Raw genomic sequence first — 19,164 nt, 5'->3', positions numbered from 1 at the left:
ATCGCAGAAAGGAATAACTCCAAATAATGAATACCTTTTCAGGAAGCGCAGTAACAGAAAGTGGACTGGAAAAGCCTTAATGGAGAAACAGACATTAAATGCATTTCACACTCTCAACCGATCCCAGATTAGGGCAGAGTGTAAAGTGTTAGGTAGGGTAAAGGTCAGAGACCATAACTAGTGAGATCTAGCATTTCTATGAATTTGAAGAGAGAAAGAGGTAAAGTAGTCAAGAAAAGAAAACAGGCCAACCTAGATCTTACGCGAGGGGGGAAGATGTAAGGAACAAGAAGTTCGTCGTGTAGAGCTTCGCAGCCGAATCGCCCAGCGCTACTGTAGTGGGCTCGTGCTCGACGGCTGTTCCTGGTGCGCCTGGCGAAACCTACGCTGTTGTGTCTTCCTGTCGGCGTCCTTCGTGCCGTCCACAGCCGTGCTAGACTTCCTTGTCATAGCATTAAAGGTAAAGGCAGATGAGTCAGGCTGGTACTCGCAAACAAATATGCAGCTTTAGAACAGGAAGATGAAGATAACATAGAGATAATGAATGAACCGTAACTTGGCTAAATTAGGAAGCAGCAATTAAAGTGGGAGGTAAGGAACCAAGGCAACCAGTAGTATTTATAGCTATCCCATGTAAAGAGAACCTAATCAACAACGCCAAACGTGGAAAGTGTCTAACTCAAACATCAGAATTAGCTAAACTGTAAAAACTGGTCAACAAGACTAGAAAGTAAATGATATTGTAAATTATAACGAGGGAAAAGATTGGAAGCAGTAAAGAATGGCCGCCACGTCAAATCAGTGAGAAAGCTAGCCTAGGAGAAGGCAAGATGTGTGCATGAAAGATAAGTATAGGTAATGCCATCAGAAATTTCGATGATATAGCAAAAGCAGCAGAAGAATTCTAACACAACCTGTACTGAACCCATATCCGCCATGCTACCTTTATTCTAAGTAGTGATGACAGGATAGCAAATTAGTATACAGCTATACGAAGTAAGGATAGAGTTTTATCGGCCACTATAAAACTTGAAATATTCGCTTACTAATAAATAAGCAAGCCTGGTGTCAGCGCGCACAGCAAATATGAACACATCACACTCGCTGACCGCGGACACTGACTGTCAAAACACTGACGTCAGGAAGAGCGGCAGCAGCAGCGAGCAAAGTGACCTTCGTGGTGTTTATCGCTTTAACGCAAACTACGCGACGAGAACACCGCACGTACAAAGGTATATGAGCCGCCTGCAAACCACTTTCAAGATAAGGCGCGCTCGACCGTGCGTGGCCTCGCAAAGAGCGCAGTTGGTGCCGGAGTAGAACGCCGCCCCACCTCCCTCCCGTGCTGCCTTCCTCCCTGCGCGCGAGAGATTTAGCCGCGATCGTCGGTTCCCATGCGCGCGGTCGCGAAATGCCCAGTTGCTGTCGGTGACCAATAGCGCCTCCCTCACTCTGTTCCATCCCCCCATGGCATTTCGCGCGATGGAAGACGGCGCGTTTCCTGTATGCTTCCCTCTCTTCGCGCCAGATTGAGCCGCGATCGTGGGCTACCCCCACGCGAATTCACTCGCACATGCAGCATATGGCGCGCGGCGACGGTATTATCGCCTTTGGACTTTGTACGGGACACGACGGCGACGATGACGTGGACGACGACGGCATATATTTGCTTGGAGTGTCCATATAATTGCTATTACAATAAAAATGGGGCTGGAAAGTCCATGTAATGCGTAGGGTAGATGAGGGGTGGACCATTTGAGTTACAGAATCGGTGCCAAGGGAAGGGAATCGCAGTCGAGGATGGCAGAAAACTAGGTGGGGTGATGAAATTGGGAAATTTGCAGGCGCAAATTGGAATCATCTAGTGCGAGACAGTGGTAACTGGAGCTCACAGGGAGAGGCCTTCGTCCTGCAGTGGACATCGAAGTATGCAGCTGATGATGATTATAGTTATATGCTGCACTTCAATGAACCTTTGTGGTAGCCAAATTGGGTCACTCGGTATCGCAACATCAACTGACACCACCATGCGGTGCACTTCACATCAGTTCGCAACACGTGGCAAGAGCACTACTCGTCCCAGCAGGTATTTATTCACAAGACCCTCTGCAAGAATTATTTGATGGGCTAGTTCGTCTTGCATTCTTGATGAGGGAGATTAACGCAACAAAACACCAGACACACTGCAAGGGTAGCGCTTGTCTTCCCTAGCATGGTGTGTTTTCCTTTGTTGGGCTAATTTGCCCTCATCAACAAGAAGAATCACTCTCTACGAAACCGTGAATGTTTCGCGTTACATAGCTGTTTAATGGAGTAGAGTCTGTATAATTTTTTTTTTTGCTAAGTAGCATACGGAAATCTTAACGCTAAAGGTGCCTCCATCGGAAGTATATGTTAGTATTGTCTCACGTGAGGAAAGTATGAAAGAGACTTTTGTATTTGTACCGGGACATCCGACTTCGTTGGGTCATGCGAAACCTCACGTCTGACCACTGGACAAAACCAGACGGATGCCCAGTTGTGTAAACTGTGGCTAAAAAATACGCGTACGTCTCTCTCACCTGGATTTCGCCAACTTTTGATACGCAAAACCTTACCACCGTATGTTTTTAGAATGACAATAAGAATAATTTATTTACTTATTTATTTCCATATACTGAAGCCCAATATAGGGCTATAGCAGGAGTGGGAACATTATACATTGCTACACAATAAAAAACACACATACACAAAAAGTGAAAAAAGGAAGCGCTTTACATGTTAGCGAGGAGCTTAGTGATGGTAGCTATAAAATCTTTTAATGATAGTGAAAGAATGTCACCGGGGAGAGAAAACCATAGCTCAATTGTACGTGGAAATAAAACTGTATTTGAATGTGTTAGTACGGGCAAATATAGTTGTTATGTTCTAGGCGTGGGAGCTACGGGTACAACTTGCGTTTGTAAATGTGATGTAGTTACAATCAGAAAGACAACAAGTGGAGTTATTAATTGCATATAAAAGTTTTAAGACTTCGATGCGATACCGTGAAAGTGATAGCTCGATGTTCAGGGATTGTTGAGCCTGTGTTGGCGAGAAATTGCGGCTGTAATTTTGGCAAATGAAACAGATAGATTTACGTTGAACATTATTGAGCGAAATTATTCCACAGTGTTTGTAGGGAAACCAGACAACAGATGCACATTCTAGAACAGGGCGAATTAACGTTTTATATAATAAGAGTTTAGTATCACGAGGGGTCTTAGCTAAAGTGCGGCGCAAATAACCTAATTTTTTTAGGGCTTTACCAGTTATATATTCGATGTGTTTAGAACATGAAAGATGCTCTGTTAGAACGACTCTTAAGTATTTGTATTGAGAAACTCTTTTAAGTGGGATGCCATCCAAAGCATAATCGAATGAGAGGGAGCTCTGTCTATTGGCAAATGACATCACGACTGTTTTACTACAGTTGATATGTTCATTTGCCACGTTTTGCACCAAGTGCAGAAAGACATGAGGGATTGTGCAAGACGGTGATGGTCATCAATGGAGTTAATAGATTCGTATAATACACAGTAATCTGCATAAAGTTAGATTTTAGTGGAGGTGCTGCAAGGCGAATCATTAATATATATGAGGAATAATACAGGGCCTAGTACGGATCCCTGAGGAACGCCTGATGTGACGTCAACAGGAGTTGATTCCACCGAAATAAAAGAAACAAATTGAGAGCGACAATGAAGAAAGCTGGCGATCCAAGAAACAAGACGATGATTGTTGAATATGGCATTTAGTTTTACAAGTAGTTTAGAATAAATTACAGAGTCAAAAGCTTTAGAAAAGTCAATAAAGATGACATTCACTTGTTTACCTAGGTCTAGGTTAGAAGCGACATCATGAACAAAATCGACTAATTGCGTTACAGTGCTATACCCACGACGGAAACCATGCTGAGCAGATGTTCGAACGTCATTAGAGTCAAGGAATTCGATTATGTGTTTGTAAATAATATACTCTAACACCTTGCAAGACTGCGCTGTGAGAGAAATCGGCCTGTAATTAGAGAGAAGTTGTTTATCACCTGATTTATACAAAGGCAGGACTTTGGCTGTTTTCCATTTAGTTGGTACTTCACCGGCGTCTAAGGATTTTTGGAAGATTACGCTAAGGTACTGAGCTGTCCATAAGGAGTATCTAAGAAGGAAAGAATTCGGGATACCATCTGAACCGTCACACTTTTTAGTGCCGAGACTCAAGATCAGGTTTAAGACACCATCAGAATTTATTACGATGTTGCTTAGTTTATTAGATTGTGTGTCATAATTAAACTTTGGGACTACATGGTTATCGAGAGTGAAAACAGATTGGAAGTACGAGTTAAAAGCATTCGAAACTACGATGGGGTCATTAGTAACAGTGTCATTTATCTTGAAAGAGGTACTGCCCTTCGCAGTAGGTAAGATTGATATCCAGAACCTGCGAGGATTTCATTTAAATAGTATTGGAAGTTGCACTGAAAAATAGAAATCTTTAGCGTTTTTAGTACGGGTACGAAGTTCCTCCTTGGCTTGTTCAAAAGGAGCGCGAAGCGCAAGATTAGATTGCTTTGATTTACGTAGTCTACCCACGCGGCGTGACAGGTGCAAGATATCCCGGTTAATCCAAGGAAGTTTAATATTTATCTTTTTTTCATTTTTAATCGAACGTAGTTATTGATGCAAGATTTCACCAAAGACCCAAAGCAGTCAAGAAGACTGTCAACATGGCTTTCGGTACTGAGTGACAAAAAATGGCCAAGGTTATCTGCCAGAGTATCAGTGATAGACGTATCGTCAGCCTTGTTAAAATCGCGAAATGTGGAATAACTAAAGCGTTTATGTGGGATAGGGAAGTTAATGTGTACGAGAACATCATTATGGTCCGAGATTCCTTCCACGATATCGTACTTAAAACCTAGATCAGCAACACTATCACTGATAAAAACTAAGTCAAGATGGAGTTCTGCCGCGTATTCTTATCCACTAATTGGATCAGGTTATGTGAGAAAGAAAATGTAAGTAAGTCTCTACAAATAGAGGCATTAGAGGCGGAGTATGTGAGCGAAGGCCAGTGAATGCCGGGAACGTTAGTCACCAAGAACGATTAAGTTAGAATTGTCGAGGCAAAGGTCACGAATAAAATGCAAAATATTATCGAACAAGTCACTAGGACTATCAGGGGAGGCAATAAAGGCCACAAATTGTTAAATTCTGTTTAGGCACTAGTCACTTGGACCAAACCGATTCCACATTAGGAGGACCTGTTAAAACCTTAAAGCTAAAATCGGAACGTACAAGCAGACCAACACCACCACCTTTCTTATTCTGACGGTCATACCGGACAGCAATGTAACCAGGAGGCGTGAATTCTGAATCGTGAATGTCTTAATGAAGCCATGTTTCTGTAAGCCAAATAACATGAGGAGAACATGAAGAAACGAGCGAAAGAACTTGTGGAAATTTGTTAGTTATGCTTCTGGCATTAACATTTAAAAGCGCGAGATCAGTGGCAGAATGATTGAAATGTCAACCTAATAATGAAGATGCCTTTGGAAATTTTGCGCTGGAATCAAAGCCAGGAGCGATTACTAAACTATTGGAGGCAGTGTCTCAGTTATGACACCCATTATCAATAAATAAATGATCAAACCTCGTTTTAATAACCGAGCCGTTATTCCGCTACTCAACGGAAGCATCCCACAGCTTTTTGCGAACTGCGCGCACTCTGGCCGAAACATCTTCGGAAAGTTTCATGCCGGAATTTTTCAGCTTATAAGCATTTTTTAGCACTACTAGCTTACGACTGAAATCAAGAAACTTTAGAATTATAGGGCAATAACGCCCAGGGTGCATTCTGCCTAATCTATGGAAGCGTTCAATACGCGGACAGTCAAGGAAAAGTCTTTTGAACACGTTCGCAACCTTGGAGTGCAGTGTGCCACTATTCTCGTCGCTATCTTCAGGTATGCCATGAAATATTATGTTATTTCTTCGTGACCGGTTTTCAAGATCGTCATATGTGGCAGTTAGTTCGGTAACAGTGCGGTTTAGGCAAACCGCCTCAGAACGAAGCTGATCAGAATCTTCATCAGACAGTGCCTTCGAACAGGAGTTTTCGAGAACAGCCACACGCAATTCCAAAGCATCGAAACGCGTATTCACAGCTTTTTTTTTTATTTCAGATAAGTCCTGGGATATAGTTTTCTGACAAGCAAATAAATCAGAAATAACCTTCACAAGAGAAGGTTTATCACAACTAGGCATTGCCAACTCGACCGACGTCTCAAGAGCGTTGAGAAAGCTTTCTTGTAACTCGTCAGGTTTGCCAGTTCTAGACGCCGGTCTCCTGGAGCCGGGATTAAGCTCAACGTCACCGCTGAGGATAAGACGACTAAGGTAATCGATGTCATATGAAAAATTGCACATGAGTCTACTACGCAAAGAAGTATGTCGGCAACACAGCAGCAGCAGGAATCGATTATCGGATCGGATACAGTACGAGTTGTCGAAGTAGCGTACCTGTGCAAGCAAGAAGAGGCATTTAGGCAACATGCTGTAGCTGCTGCTGCTGCATTGCCCACTGCCGGAGCACTCGAATGGAGGAGATTTTATACTGCAGATGCTTGACGTCACCGATCTGATGGCGTCACTTGTCGGAGTTGTCGCGGTAGGAGCATCCACGGGAATGCGCAGAATCACCGGAGAAGGAAGAACGTGCCATTCACGCCGATCATCCCCCTGGACGATAGGGCTGAACCATGACGAACTGCCAGTAATCGCCACGTGTTCGACCGGTGCGGGACACGCCATGATCCGGGGAAGAACGGCATGGCCAGTGAAGAAATCCACGAGCTGTGCAAGCAAGAAGAGGCATTTAGGCAACATGCTGTAGCTGCTGCTGCTGTACTGCATATTTAAGAAATAATCATGACAATGCTGATTATGCAGAAATTCAAATTTTCGGAATGATCTTTGTTCGGCTCTGTCTATGCAAAATGTTATCTCCTGATTTCTTCTATGACGTTTTAGGGTGCGGACTGAGCGTGACGGTAGGAACGTTCGAACTAGGTACTTATTTGAGATATTGTTTCGTGCAATGAAATAAAAACTGCAGATTCCAGCAATTCCTGTTGCTCTACGCTATTTCACCACGACAACAGCAGGCACTCGCAGTGGTAGTGCAGAAACATGCACGTCTATAGAAGGACAAAACGTAACCGGTAAATCAGTTTTGATGTGAAAGCGCCAAATGGCCCATTGAGCGAAAAATCCGGTGTCTGTAGTCGGTAGCAGTGAAACGGCGCCTAAATACCCAGTGGCCGCCACCCCACGTCAGGAGCGCGCCACGACGGAGCAGGGCGGTTAAAAAGGGAAACCTGCTGCCGCGTTGGCGCACTAGGTGGTGCGTGAGGGTAGAGGGCGTCGCCATGCTGCCACGTCATCCTTGCTTTCGGAAGCAGGCGCGCGGTCTGTATCTCTTCTGCATAGGCGGAAAGTTTTCATTTTTCGGGGGGAGGGGGGGGGGGCTGACCAGCCTTCCGGACCCCACCCATGTATGCATATATATATATATATATATATATATATATATATATAAACATTTATATTAATAACAATTATACTGGAAACTTCGTGTGACCTCTAAAGATTGTTTACTGATGTGACGAGCTTATATGAGTATTTGCAAGACCTCAGAGTAGGAGACCATTCAGATTTACAGCCTGACTCCCCTCGCACCGCCAAGAGACTAGCGTCTCTTGGTTGAGCCATGCGACAAGTGGGTTCAGTTAAACACGTTAGGGAGATACATGCGTTTTGTGCTTAATAAGTCTCACAAGTACACATCTATGAAAAAGCAATGTAACGCCTTGTAAAATATTTAATACAAAAGATACAATCAAGAAATCTTTTCCTGACGAAAGGTCAGTTATTGAGAAGATAAGACTTAACATACATAAACATTAAATGATATATAACAATTTCTGAACACAACTATGACTAGAATTGTTACCATAAGTATAATGTGATTCCATAACGCCATGGTTTCATTACATGTCAAAGCATGCCTGATGCACTGATTTCGTTTATTTTCCAGAGGCAGAACAGAGGATTGTAGAGTAAAAATTATCAGGCGCTCAAATAAATAAACTGTGAAGAAGAAGACGCGCCTCCGTCCAGCAGCATCGCCAACGCTCGGCCCGCTCTGCTCGCGCTGTTGGCCGCTGGTGTTTTTGGAGACGGTGCTCCAAGCTGCCTCGCCGTTCTTGGAACTCGTAGCGTCCTTGAAGGACACCGCCAATAAACCTCTTCTCAATTGGTGGAGGTTGCTGAATTTCCCCCGCCGCTGGCACCGTGGAGCTTCGAACCCGAACGCTTCCGCCCATCCTGACCGACAACACCACAAAACACATTATCAAATAAATAAATAACACAGCGATATCTTAAAAGCGCGAAAGGACTCGATAGCAAATATAGGAACAACGTGAATTGTGTTATTGAGAGGCAAATGCAGCATACGACGAATAAAAATTAATAAGAAAAAAGCACAGATAGACTAGGGAGTTTTACGAATAGCGCAACCACGCGTATTTTCTTACCCAAATGCCTTCACTCAGAGTGCGCTGTTATGGACCCCATTTTCGTTCCTTTGTATAATTGTTTGCGTTGTTTTCTAAGCCAGGTGGTTTGCTTTAACTTGTAAGTTAGCGCCTTTCTCTCTCATATTAAAGACATCAGTTCGTTGTCTGATGCGATGATTTCACCATCACTACAAAAATGTTCGTTCGGGCACTTGGTCTGGGAATGAAGTCGTCGGCAATTTTATGCAAATCGATGCAAAATTGCCAAAAAGTACAAACGGGCTTGTGCAGTCGTCGACAGCAAGTACATTTTCAGTCGCCGAAGGCAAGAAAATGACCTCTCGGATGTGGTCGACGAGACCGGTATGGCCAAAGCAATTTTTTTAGTTTGGACATTTCCGGCAAAAGGTGTCGCAGTTGTTCGCCTCCCCCCCCCCTCCCCCCCCCCCCCGTAAACATGTACACGACGTCCCCAAATGTGTGCAATGCTGCCTACCTTTGCTGGCTTAAAATGTCAATCAGCATATCTCTATGCAAAATCAGGCGTCCTGGTTCCATGTCGTCACCGTAGAACTTTGTTATATATGCTTCGTCTTCCTTTCCTATGGCAAGCTGCTCAATGTGGGACATATGCTGCTACATATCAGGTGGATACCTGTTGTTTACCGAACACAGCAGTGTGTCAAGTACTTCATAGAACCTCTAGCGGTACAAGTCACTCGCTGTTGGAAACACGTGAGCTGAGGAACCTTCTTGATAGCGGCGTGGAGTCTTCTTTCGCCTAGCGGCTAGAACACACGGGTCCTCAACTTCTACTTTTCTTGCCTCTGCCTGTAAATATCCCGCGCTTCATTTTGGAGTTAATTTGAGCCGGAGTTGGCTTGGGCCATCCATGATGGCTGGTCCCTTCGCGTGCGCTGTCTCCCCGCGCCTAGTGTTATGTTTCCGCTGGTGCTTATACGGTAGAAAATACTGACACGTATACATGTTTATCTTTCGCCGGTGGCCGCTTTCCACCGGCTAACAAATGTTAAACGTTATCGAACGGCGCAGGACGCGCCTGTGTCGGAGGTTTCTAGAACGTTATCGATGCTTCTTTCCGTTGCCTGTTTTCACCGACGCTTATGTTATCTGATTGTGTGACCGACGCGAATTGTCTAGAACTTTCTGGAAGACACGCGGGCATCAGGGATTAATCTAGAACCTTCGATGACTCAGGTATAAAAGCCGACACGTTTTGCCGCTGATGAGATTTTCGACGATCGCCGACTGTGTTCGCCGCTATCGTTGTGCTTTGAGTTTAACTTGCTTTTGTGGGCACAGGTTCGCCCAATAAACAACCAGTTTCGTCATACACAGTTTTACAACTGTTTACTTTAGCGTCACTACTACGTGACATCTGGTGGAGGTGATTTTGTGTCCATGCAGCGGACGCCCCCGAAAAGCCATGATCCTAGCCCGAACCCCGAAAAGAGTACCAAAGTTGTCCCGGAGCATCGAGCTAGCCTCAGGCTACAAAACCAACCCCCGGAATACGGACCTCTTCCCGAGAAGACCAAGAGGACAAAAGTCACGACCTCGGCAGCACCTACCATGACAGCCCCTGCGCCAACATCTGCAATCGTGATGCAACAACCCAGGGAGCCGCCGACTTTCCGCGGTTCACCATGTGAAGACCCCGAAAGCTGGCTGGAGGCATACGACCGGGTCGCTACGTTCAACAAGTGGGACTGCGACGACAAGCTGCGCCATGTTTACTTCTCGCTTGAAGACGGCGCCAGAACCTGGTTCGAGAATAGGGAGCGTGCACTAACAACATGGGACCTCTTCCGAGCCGCATTCCTGGACAGCTTCACTAGCGTCGTCCGTAAAGAAAGAGCTGCAGCCTTGCTGGAAAACCGTGTACAGCTCCCGAATGAGAGCATTGGTATGTACACTGAAGAAATGACTCGATTATTCCGGCACGCCGGCCCCGCTATGCCAGAAGACAAGAAAGTTCGCATGCTCATGCGGGGAGTTAAGCAGGAGCTATTCGCCGGACTTGTGCGGAATCCACCAACGACAGTCCAAGACTTTCTCTCGGAGGCTACGACGATCGAGAAAGCACTGGACATGCGCAACCGGCAATACAATCGCCGTTCGACGCCACAGTACGCCGAAGTCCAAGGACTCTCCGACGACCTACGAGACACCATCAGGGCGATAGTACGCGAAGAGCTGCAGAAGTTGCTACCCTCGCCGCAGCCTCAAGTTGCTTCCATCGCCGATATAGTGCGGGAGGAAATCCAGCAATCGCTAGGACTTCCCGAATCACCGCAACCCCAGCCGGAAGCGCTGACCTACGCCGCCGTCGCCCGTCGTCAAGGCCCCCCTCCGCGCTCGCGCGAGGGCCCCGTAACGCCGCAATTCCGTCGTCCACCGCCGCCGCCGCCAGCACGCTCGCCCGTCGCCCAGCGCAGCTACCAAAGGAAGACAGACATTTGGCGCACCCCCGACCACCGCCCGCTCTGCTATCACTGCGGGGAAGCCGGCCATGTCTACCGCCGATGCCCATACCGCGAGATGGGCCTACGAGGGTTCGCCGTCAACGCACCACGTCCACAGCTTGGCGAGCGACCGCGTGACATCGCCGACTACCTCGCCGGAGCCCAGTGGCAACCACGACGACCCTCACGCTCGCCGTCACCGGGCCGCTACATCTCGCCGCATCGCCGTCAGTAGACCGGTCCCACCCGGGGCCGATCTCCGAGCCCTTACCCGGGAAACTAAAGGCAGCAACCGATGGAGGTTGCTGCCTCCATCGAAGTTAAGTTAATCAGGCCCGAAGGCGCTCGAGCGGACCTTGGCGTGCTTGGCAAAAGGGACGTCCCCTTGTTCATTCGACGCCACCGACAGGACGAGTAAGGCACGGCAGGCACCAGGAGGTCCAAGGTGTTCATTAGAAAAAATAACTACGGCAACTTCCCGACACCACATTCCTACGGAATACAACTAAGCTTTTGAGCGAGCTAGCTTTACTTCTACATGGCTGATACCACTGGTACTCGCGAAAAATACTTTTGAAGAATGTTGGTGGTCACATTTTTTTTTTTTTTTTGCGACAGGGCCATCCACCTGTCAGTGAGGGGGCGATGAAGAAATCTGAGCGGGGGGGTCAGGACATCCGGACATCCCCCCTGGATCCGCGCCTGGTGACAATACGCTTCCTTTTCAGCGTCAGACGGGTTCTGGCGAAGTACCGATAAGCGAGGCGCCTACTATTGGTTTGTCGTTGGTGCTCATGCTGTGTTTGTAGCCGGTGCACATTGCAACGTCCGCAGCCATGGAAAAGCGAGCTCCGACGCCTGTTTTTTATATATATCCTTTTATTGCGACAGCAATTGTATCGACACTCCAGGCAAATGTTCGCTGTCGTCGTCATTGTGATATTCCGTATAAAGTCCAAAAGTCATATGAGTGAGCGACCTATACACTACGGGTGCGAGAAAAAGCCCATAACGCTGAGCCGTAACACTTGATGGACATTATCTTCCCACGCGCTCAATATTCGGGTTAGTTGGAGGTCATGTGATCAAATGCACACATGGGGAGGAGAGCACGCGTCTCCTCATGTATATAGCCTTGCCGCAGGTGCGAATGACTGTGCGGGGTTTACGCTTACGCGGCCCACGTGGCGTATCCAATTGCTGGTAATCATTGAGGGGTTCAATGATAAAGGGAGAGCAGGGATGGCTGCTAACTTCATGCGTGCTGTCTTCCTTCTTGGAATGTTTTTCCGCGCCCCAAGTGTTGCAGATCGCATAGCCTAAGTTATGAGACAGGGGTAATTGGAGATCGCTGACAGAAGCCGTCCTGTAGTGGACATAAAAATATGCAGATGATGATGATGAATCTAATTTTCGGAGTCACGGTGAATCGCATGGCTGTACGAACTGTTCGGCCCCGCTGCCGGCGTTCAACATAATGCCAGCGTTGTGATAGCGACTGCTCGTGGTCATCCAGCGGGATATTTACAGGTTTACATGGTCCGTGCATTGCATGATGTTTATTATTTTAATTAGGGAATAAATGTTACTACAATTCATGTAGGCGATATTGCCAACGTATATACTCGTGTGATGGCCGCACTTTTTTGCCGCCATTTAGACGAGCCTTACAAGGGACCGGGCCATTTTATCAAAGACAGGAGAGGCGTCTTTGATAAAATGGCCCGGTCCCTTGTAAGGCTAACCGACCTTTGTTAGTTATAACCGACCTTTATTTTATAGTTGCAACGCGCGAAAGTACGCTGCGCGAGAAATTTCGCAGTGTATAGCGATCGGAATCGCGTTGAACGCGATTGCTTTTTGGTTGGATTAAAAAATATATATATATATTTGCTTTCAAGTTAGAGGTGCGGCTCTTACACGGATTTATACGGGAAGAATCTTTTTTGTGTAATTGTCTTATGCTTCGCTATCATTAATACTGCTTCACCTATCCGGCAAAACTGCAGCCTCTTTTTTTTTTTCTGAGTCCTAGCAGAAGCTTTGCTGCGCATGACTGCTATTGATTCTGATTTCGAGTGAATCCGGCTTGGCCTCACTTCGGTTACTAAGTTAATTATAAATATTTATGGTCTCTGCATGCACGTTGCGATGTTTCCATCCCGAATAAATGTTGTAAATCATTATAAGTTTTTTTTTCATGAGTTGCTAGCATTACCTACTGGAAAGAGAAGCAATGCTGAGAACACGTATAATTCACGTGAATTTCACACACCGTTGATAAACGACTCTGCTGAAGGGGTCACTAAAGTCTGCAGGTCTTTTTCAGAGTCAAAAAAGTGCGCAAAGCAATTTGTAGTGAGTTGAGCATACAGCAATATATTGATTCTCTAGACACAGGCTAGCCGTATCATTAGAAATAATTGTTATTTGGCTACCTATTTGTCTTTCAAAATATAATAAATTTTAACCTGTGTACACATTGAAATATAATGTGTCTGTGCATGGTGTTCACACTGGAAATTAAAACAACATGTTGAAGTGAAAAAATACGGATGAGGGAGCCACCGTTGTTGCTTCTAATTCGCTTGTTTTCCTATTACCAGAATTTTCAGAAAGAAAGCGAAATTATGAATACAAGCCGGGCACGTCCGCATCAACAATGATACAGTTCGCTTTGAGCCACAAAACAGTCTAAGGGAAAATCTAGAGGCAACTCAAAATAAACCGTAAACGGTTTGAGTAACAGAACTCTGGTAATGGTATTCTAGGAGCGGGGGGGGGGGGGGGGGGGGGCAGACTCCGGAGGGGGCTCGAGCCCCGAAGCCCCCCCCCCCCCCCCCCCATAGTCGGCGCCTATTTCTCTCTCTCTCTCAACCCCACTAGGCTTAGGTGCTGCACGCGCGTGCCGGCCTTGGGGGGCCGCTGCTGCTTCACCAGTCTCTCGTAGCGCAGGACATTGGTGGCAGGCGGCGTTGGCACCGCAGTCAGCTGCGTCTTTGCTGGCTCGGGCAGCACGTTCCGCTATCGTACATTAGTTGCAGCGGAAAACTCAAAGGACCCCTCAGCGGCGTTCAATTGGACACTAATGCTATGGCATTCACAACTCACAAGACGTGCTTAGGTGACGTCGGATTTTTATTATTAACTATCTTTATGGAGGACGGCCGCAGCCTAACACTCAAGCAAGAGAATGGAAAACCGGGCGAGTTGGTATTGATTCACAGCAAAGGAGCAAGGTTGCATGGAAAACGGAGAGGAAGGATGATGTGGATACAACACAAGCACTCTTGTTGTTGTTGTTGTTGTTGTTGTTGTTGTTGTTGTTGTTGTTGCCTATCTCGTATGTGGGTCCCAGCCACGATGGGGGATCGGCCAAGGAATCGGTGGATCTTTCCAGTTTAATATGAAGCATAAATTTCCGAATGTATTTTAATTAGCGCTGTATAGCGTAGAATTTATCTATTAAAATTAAGAAAGTGAGATTCAACGAATAATAATAATTTAAAAGTACACAAAAAAGGAAAGATAGAATTTACTGTGGCATTCGGTTGGGTTCTGTAAGAAAAGTTTGGGCTGCAGAGCAAGCATCCCTGTGGCTAAATCCCAAAGTGGACGCCCCAAACGAAGGAATGGCAGCTTCTGTTAAGTCCAGGCCAAGTCTTCGAAAAGCTATTTCCGGTAATGTTTTTCTTGCTGCGGTAAAGCGGCAACAAGAAAGAAGAAAGTGATGTTTTCTCCCTTCCTCATTACAAAACGAGCAGAGAGGAGGGGGGGGGGGGGTCCAAACCGTACCTGTGTAAGTAGAAATTCAGGCAGGGAATGAGGCAACGTAATTTCGTGAGAGAAACCTCAAGCACCTTTGTGTTACAAGATTCGATACGCCAAGGAAAGACCAGGTGCTTATAATCAAGCACTGTGTCAGTGGCGCACCGACGGGAGGGGGGGGGGGGGTGCGGGGGTTGTAAGCCCCCCCCCCCCCCCCCCCGGGGCCGAGTTAACCCCCCCTTTTTGGGGTACTGCAACTAAGATGTAAGACGCGTAATCGTATGCACACTCGCAAACTTGCGCAAAAAGCGCATTTTTTGACAATTTCCGTGAAGAAATTGAAATTAGTGCTGTTTAGATGGCATTGGCCAACTAAGGCAAACTGTCAACCCCCCCCCCCCCCCCCCCCTGGCAGAGATCCTGGGTGCGCTACTGCACTGTGTTGTGTCCACGTCTTCTGTCGCCTTCGTTTTCAGTGCGCTGTTGCTCATTTGCCGTGCACCTAAGCAAGCTAGCGCACCGTATGACATTGGAGAAGTGGCACACACCTGAATTCACTCACCATCGATTGCATTCTCTCGACCCATCTATGTAACTGTGGCTGTGACCTGGGCTTCCGCGAAGAGAGGAGATAATGCTGCGCCACTTACGGCTTGGTGTTACATTCGCCAATGCATATACATGTTTAATTAGGATAGTTGATAGCGCCGAGTGCAATGCCTGCGGTGTCGAGGAGGTGGCTATCGAACACCTCCTGTGCTACTGCCCATCTTTTGAATGTGAAAGACATGACCTCTACAAAACTCTAAATCAGTTGGATAGAAAACAATTCACCTTGGATAAAATCCTGGGACCATGCTCTGGCATATCACAGCTGCGAAAGGCCACAAAAGCGCTGCTGCGATTTTTAAGGGCTGCTGGATTGAGTGACAGTCTATGATCCAGACTGAGGACTGTCTGTGATATAGAGCAGGGAACTATTACTACGGCGCTGATATCCACTGCGGACTTTCTCTTCTCTTGATCTTTCCTACCCCTTTTCCCGTCCCGGAGTGCAGGATTGCCAACCGGGCTCAGTCCTGGTTAACCCCCCCGTCTTTTATCGTTTCTACAGCCCGCGGGGAGTGCGCACGCGCCAAGTGTGAGGGAGAAAGGGGAGAGAGAACATATGGCGCGCAATTGGCTGCGCGGTTGGTGACGTCGTTCCTCTCTCGCAGCGGTGCCGGCGCGCGTCATTCTCTCTCTGACATCGCAATGGTGCAGCCGCGTCTCCTGCTTTCTCCCGAGGAGCAGCTCGCGTACGATGAACGGCGCCGCGAACAGCGTCGGGTGTGTGCCCACCGCCGCAGTGCCAACAGCGCCAAACGTATTCGGCATAAAGGGGCGCGTAAAGCGAGTCATAATTACGTAACAGAGTTCAGAAACACTTTAATATACCCGCGTGATCAACCTTAAGATGAAAACCGTGATCGCCCTTTCCAGCTTCGCTGGTCAACCATCTCCACAGGGTGTAAGGGCCGAACATGTTTTTTCTCACACTCTCTCCCCTCATTCGCCAGCCTTCGAGTATGAGAAGCATTACTTCCTGTTTTAAGTTGTAAAATAACAAACATATTCTTTTTCATGGTGATGCAAGCCAGTATCCTGCCATTGAAATTTTATTCCTTCCAAAACTTATCACTAGTAGAACTTAACAAGGTGCAAAAGCTACGTAAAAGAAAAAAAATGTCAGCTTTTTTTTCTGTTTTAATGCAGTAATTTTCGAACGTTAGGCAATTTTGATCGGCGTGCTCACGGGAACATCACATAGAAGACGAAGCAGAAGAAGCAATGGCTGAAAAGGTCAGCACACCTCCTACGTAAGCGATGAATTTATTTTTACTTATCTCGCCGGGATTTTTTAGTTTGTAACGACAAAGAATCCATAATTCCCTCCTCAATTCGTAGTAGGGGCTGCTGGTATTTCTAAACGTAGCACCGCTAACACAATAGAGAGTTTTAGATTAGGGCGACGCAAGCCGCACCCCAGCGTTGGGGGATCGCAATCGCACTCTTTTGCGCTGGCTTGAGGTTCTTTTGTACATTCAGTGGTTTGTGTCCCCCAGCACTTGGGTGCGGTTTGCGTGTCGTAATCCAAAACTCTGTAATGACTGGCTTATCGCATACCTTGAACAACGTGATGGAATGAGCTACATCAATGCCGCTCACAATAACGTTTGTGAGGCGCAGAACGAATTTCACGATGACTGTCGAGTGAATGTATAACAAAGAACTCTTTGACTCGTCTGCGGCATAAAACTTAGCTTTTACACGGTGGCTGATGGATCACAAACAAAAAAAAATATTAGGGTTTTATGTACCAAAACCACGATCTGATTATGAGGCGCGCCGCGCCGTAGGGGAGGACTCCGGAATAACTTGGATCACTTGGGGTTCTTCAACGTGCACCTAAATCTAGGTACCCGGGTGTTTTCTCATTTCGCCCCCATCGCAATGCCAGAGCCGGCATTCGATCCCGCGACCTCTTGCTTAGCAGCCCACTAAGCAACCATGGCGGGTGCATCCGGAACGAATTTATCTACGTTGCATAAACAGGTTCTTGGTGTTCCGACAGAGTACGCAGCAGATTGTCACACACAATTACATTCGGCATGTATATAATAAAGACCGCCGTGCATCTCTTTCATTTTGAACAGGGCACCTGTATTGGGCGCCGAAACGCCAATAACAATTTCGTTTTTTTTTTCTTGTTTTTGGGTTGACGAGTCTGCGTTTTTTTTTTTCAACCAGTACTTCGAAAGCCGCTCCACTTGCTGCCCTCCATCCGTCAATAAGGGAAAGGACTCGCTCTAATGTTTCACGTTTTCGGGTGCTGTGTTACGACCGCGCCGCCTCTCTAGCGTCTGCCGCAGGGACGGCGGCACCTTATCCATAAGTATGTATTGCTCAGCTGGCTGCTAAAGATAGCTTTTATAACAGATGCACAGGTTGACACATAAACGGAGAATTATAGACAAGTCGAGCGCTCGTATTGTCTTTCTTTGTCTGGGTACGTTTCGGTAAGAGCAATTCTTTTAACAATCGTATCAATGTTCGCAAGGAGTCTTTAGTCTCGGACAGTAATCAGTGCAATCTCGAAACAGCAGTAGCTGCTGACACCAAGTTTTTTTACAGGAACCTGATAGGCACAGGGCAACTTCGTACCCACTTAGTCATATTCTCCATAGTGAGTATAGCACGAGCCCACTGTAGAGGATTGGCCAAGGAGTGATCCATGCCATATTGAAATCGCCAATATGGTTGCTCTAATCTGAATTAATTAAATAATTATTGGATTAAATAATAGCAACCATCATTTTTGCTAAGAAGAGTTGAGGTCTAAAAGTCAAGCTAAAGAACAACAACACGGTTTCAACCGGAAGGCCAAGCATTAGTAATGATGACACAGTATTGGAAAGTACACTGAGGTTCCTAGTTTTATTAGTTGTGTCAATAATGTAAACATTGGCTAACTAAGTGAAAAAGCCTGGCGTCACGTGCGTACACACAGACATAAACAGATCTCTCTGTAACCACGAGAACTCGCTGACACAAAGCTGTCCTTATGAGGAGTGCCGGTAGCAGTGACCGAATGTTTCGTACTGCCGCTCGCTCCACCGCGTCATCAAAACCTAGATTTCGCGACCTCCCACACAGGGCTCGTGAGAGGTGGCCGCTTGCAGTGTTGCCGCAGTCGCAAATGCAGAAGGGAAACATGGACAAGTCTCTGGTCCAAACGCCTGCAAGCTGTTTTAGGCTACACCTTACTACCTTACATAGCTATTTCATATCTAAAAGCGAGCTGAACCAGGAAGGGGCAGTTCAACTGCTCTTATTCTGTTCTAATAAATTCATGACTGATTGAAAAATAAAGCCTTGTTGTTCCGGGTTACAATATTACGGTTGGCTTATTCATCATATCACAATCGCTCATACAAGTTGTCAATAAGTTAGTTTTATCCTGAAATCAGGGACACAGACACATCAAGAATCATCTGAATGGCGAAATTGGCCGTGTTAAAACCGCTGGAAGCGAAAACAAAACCATTCCTCTTCTCCGGCACATGCTACCGTTAATCGACTCCCCTGGTAAGATGGCGCTGACCGGCTTCACCTTCAGGGCATCACCTCCACTCCAGATTTTTCTTAAACCTCCTTAGATTTATCGAAGTCACGCACCATAATTGGCGCTGTTGCAGGCAGTGCGTCTGACGTGGAGGCGTTGGTTCGTGTGACGTTGAATTTCCAGCAGGAAGCGTGGCCCCACCCACA

This window comes from Dermacentor silvarum, chromosome 6, assembly GCF_013339745.2.
Source record: "Dermacentor silvarum isolate Dsil-2018 chromosome 6, BIME_Dsil_1.4, whole genome shotgun sequence".
NCBI classification, from domain to species: domain Eukaryota; kingdom Metazoa; phylum Arthropoda; class Arachnida; order Ixodida; family Ixodidae; genus Dermacentor; species Dermacentor silvarum.
This window is presented reverse-complemented; position numbering follows the sequence as displayed.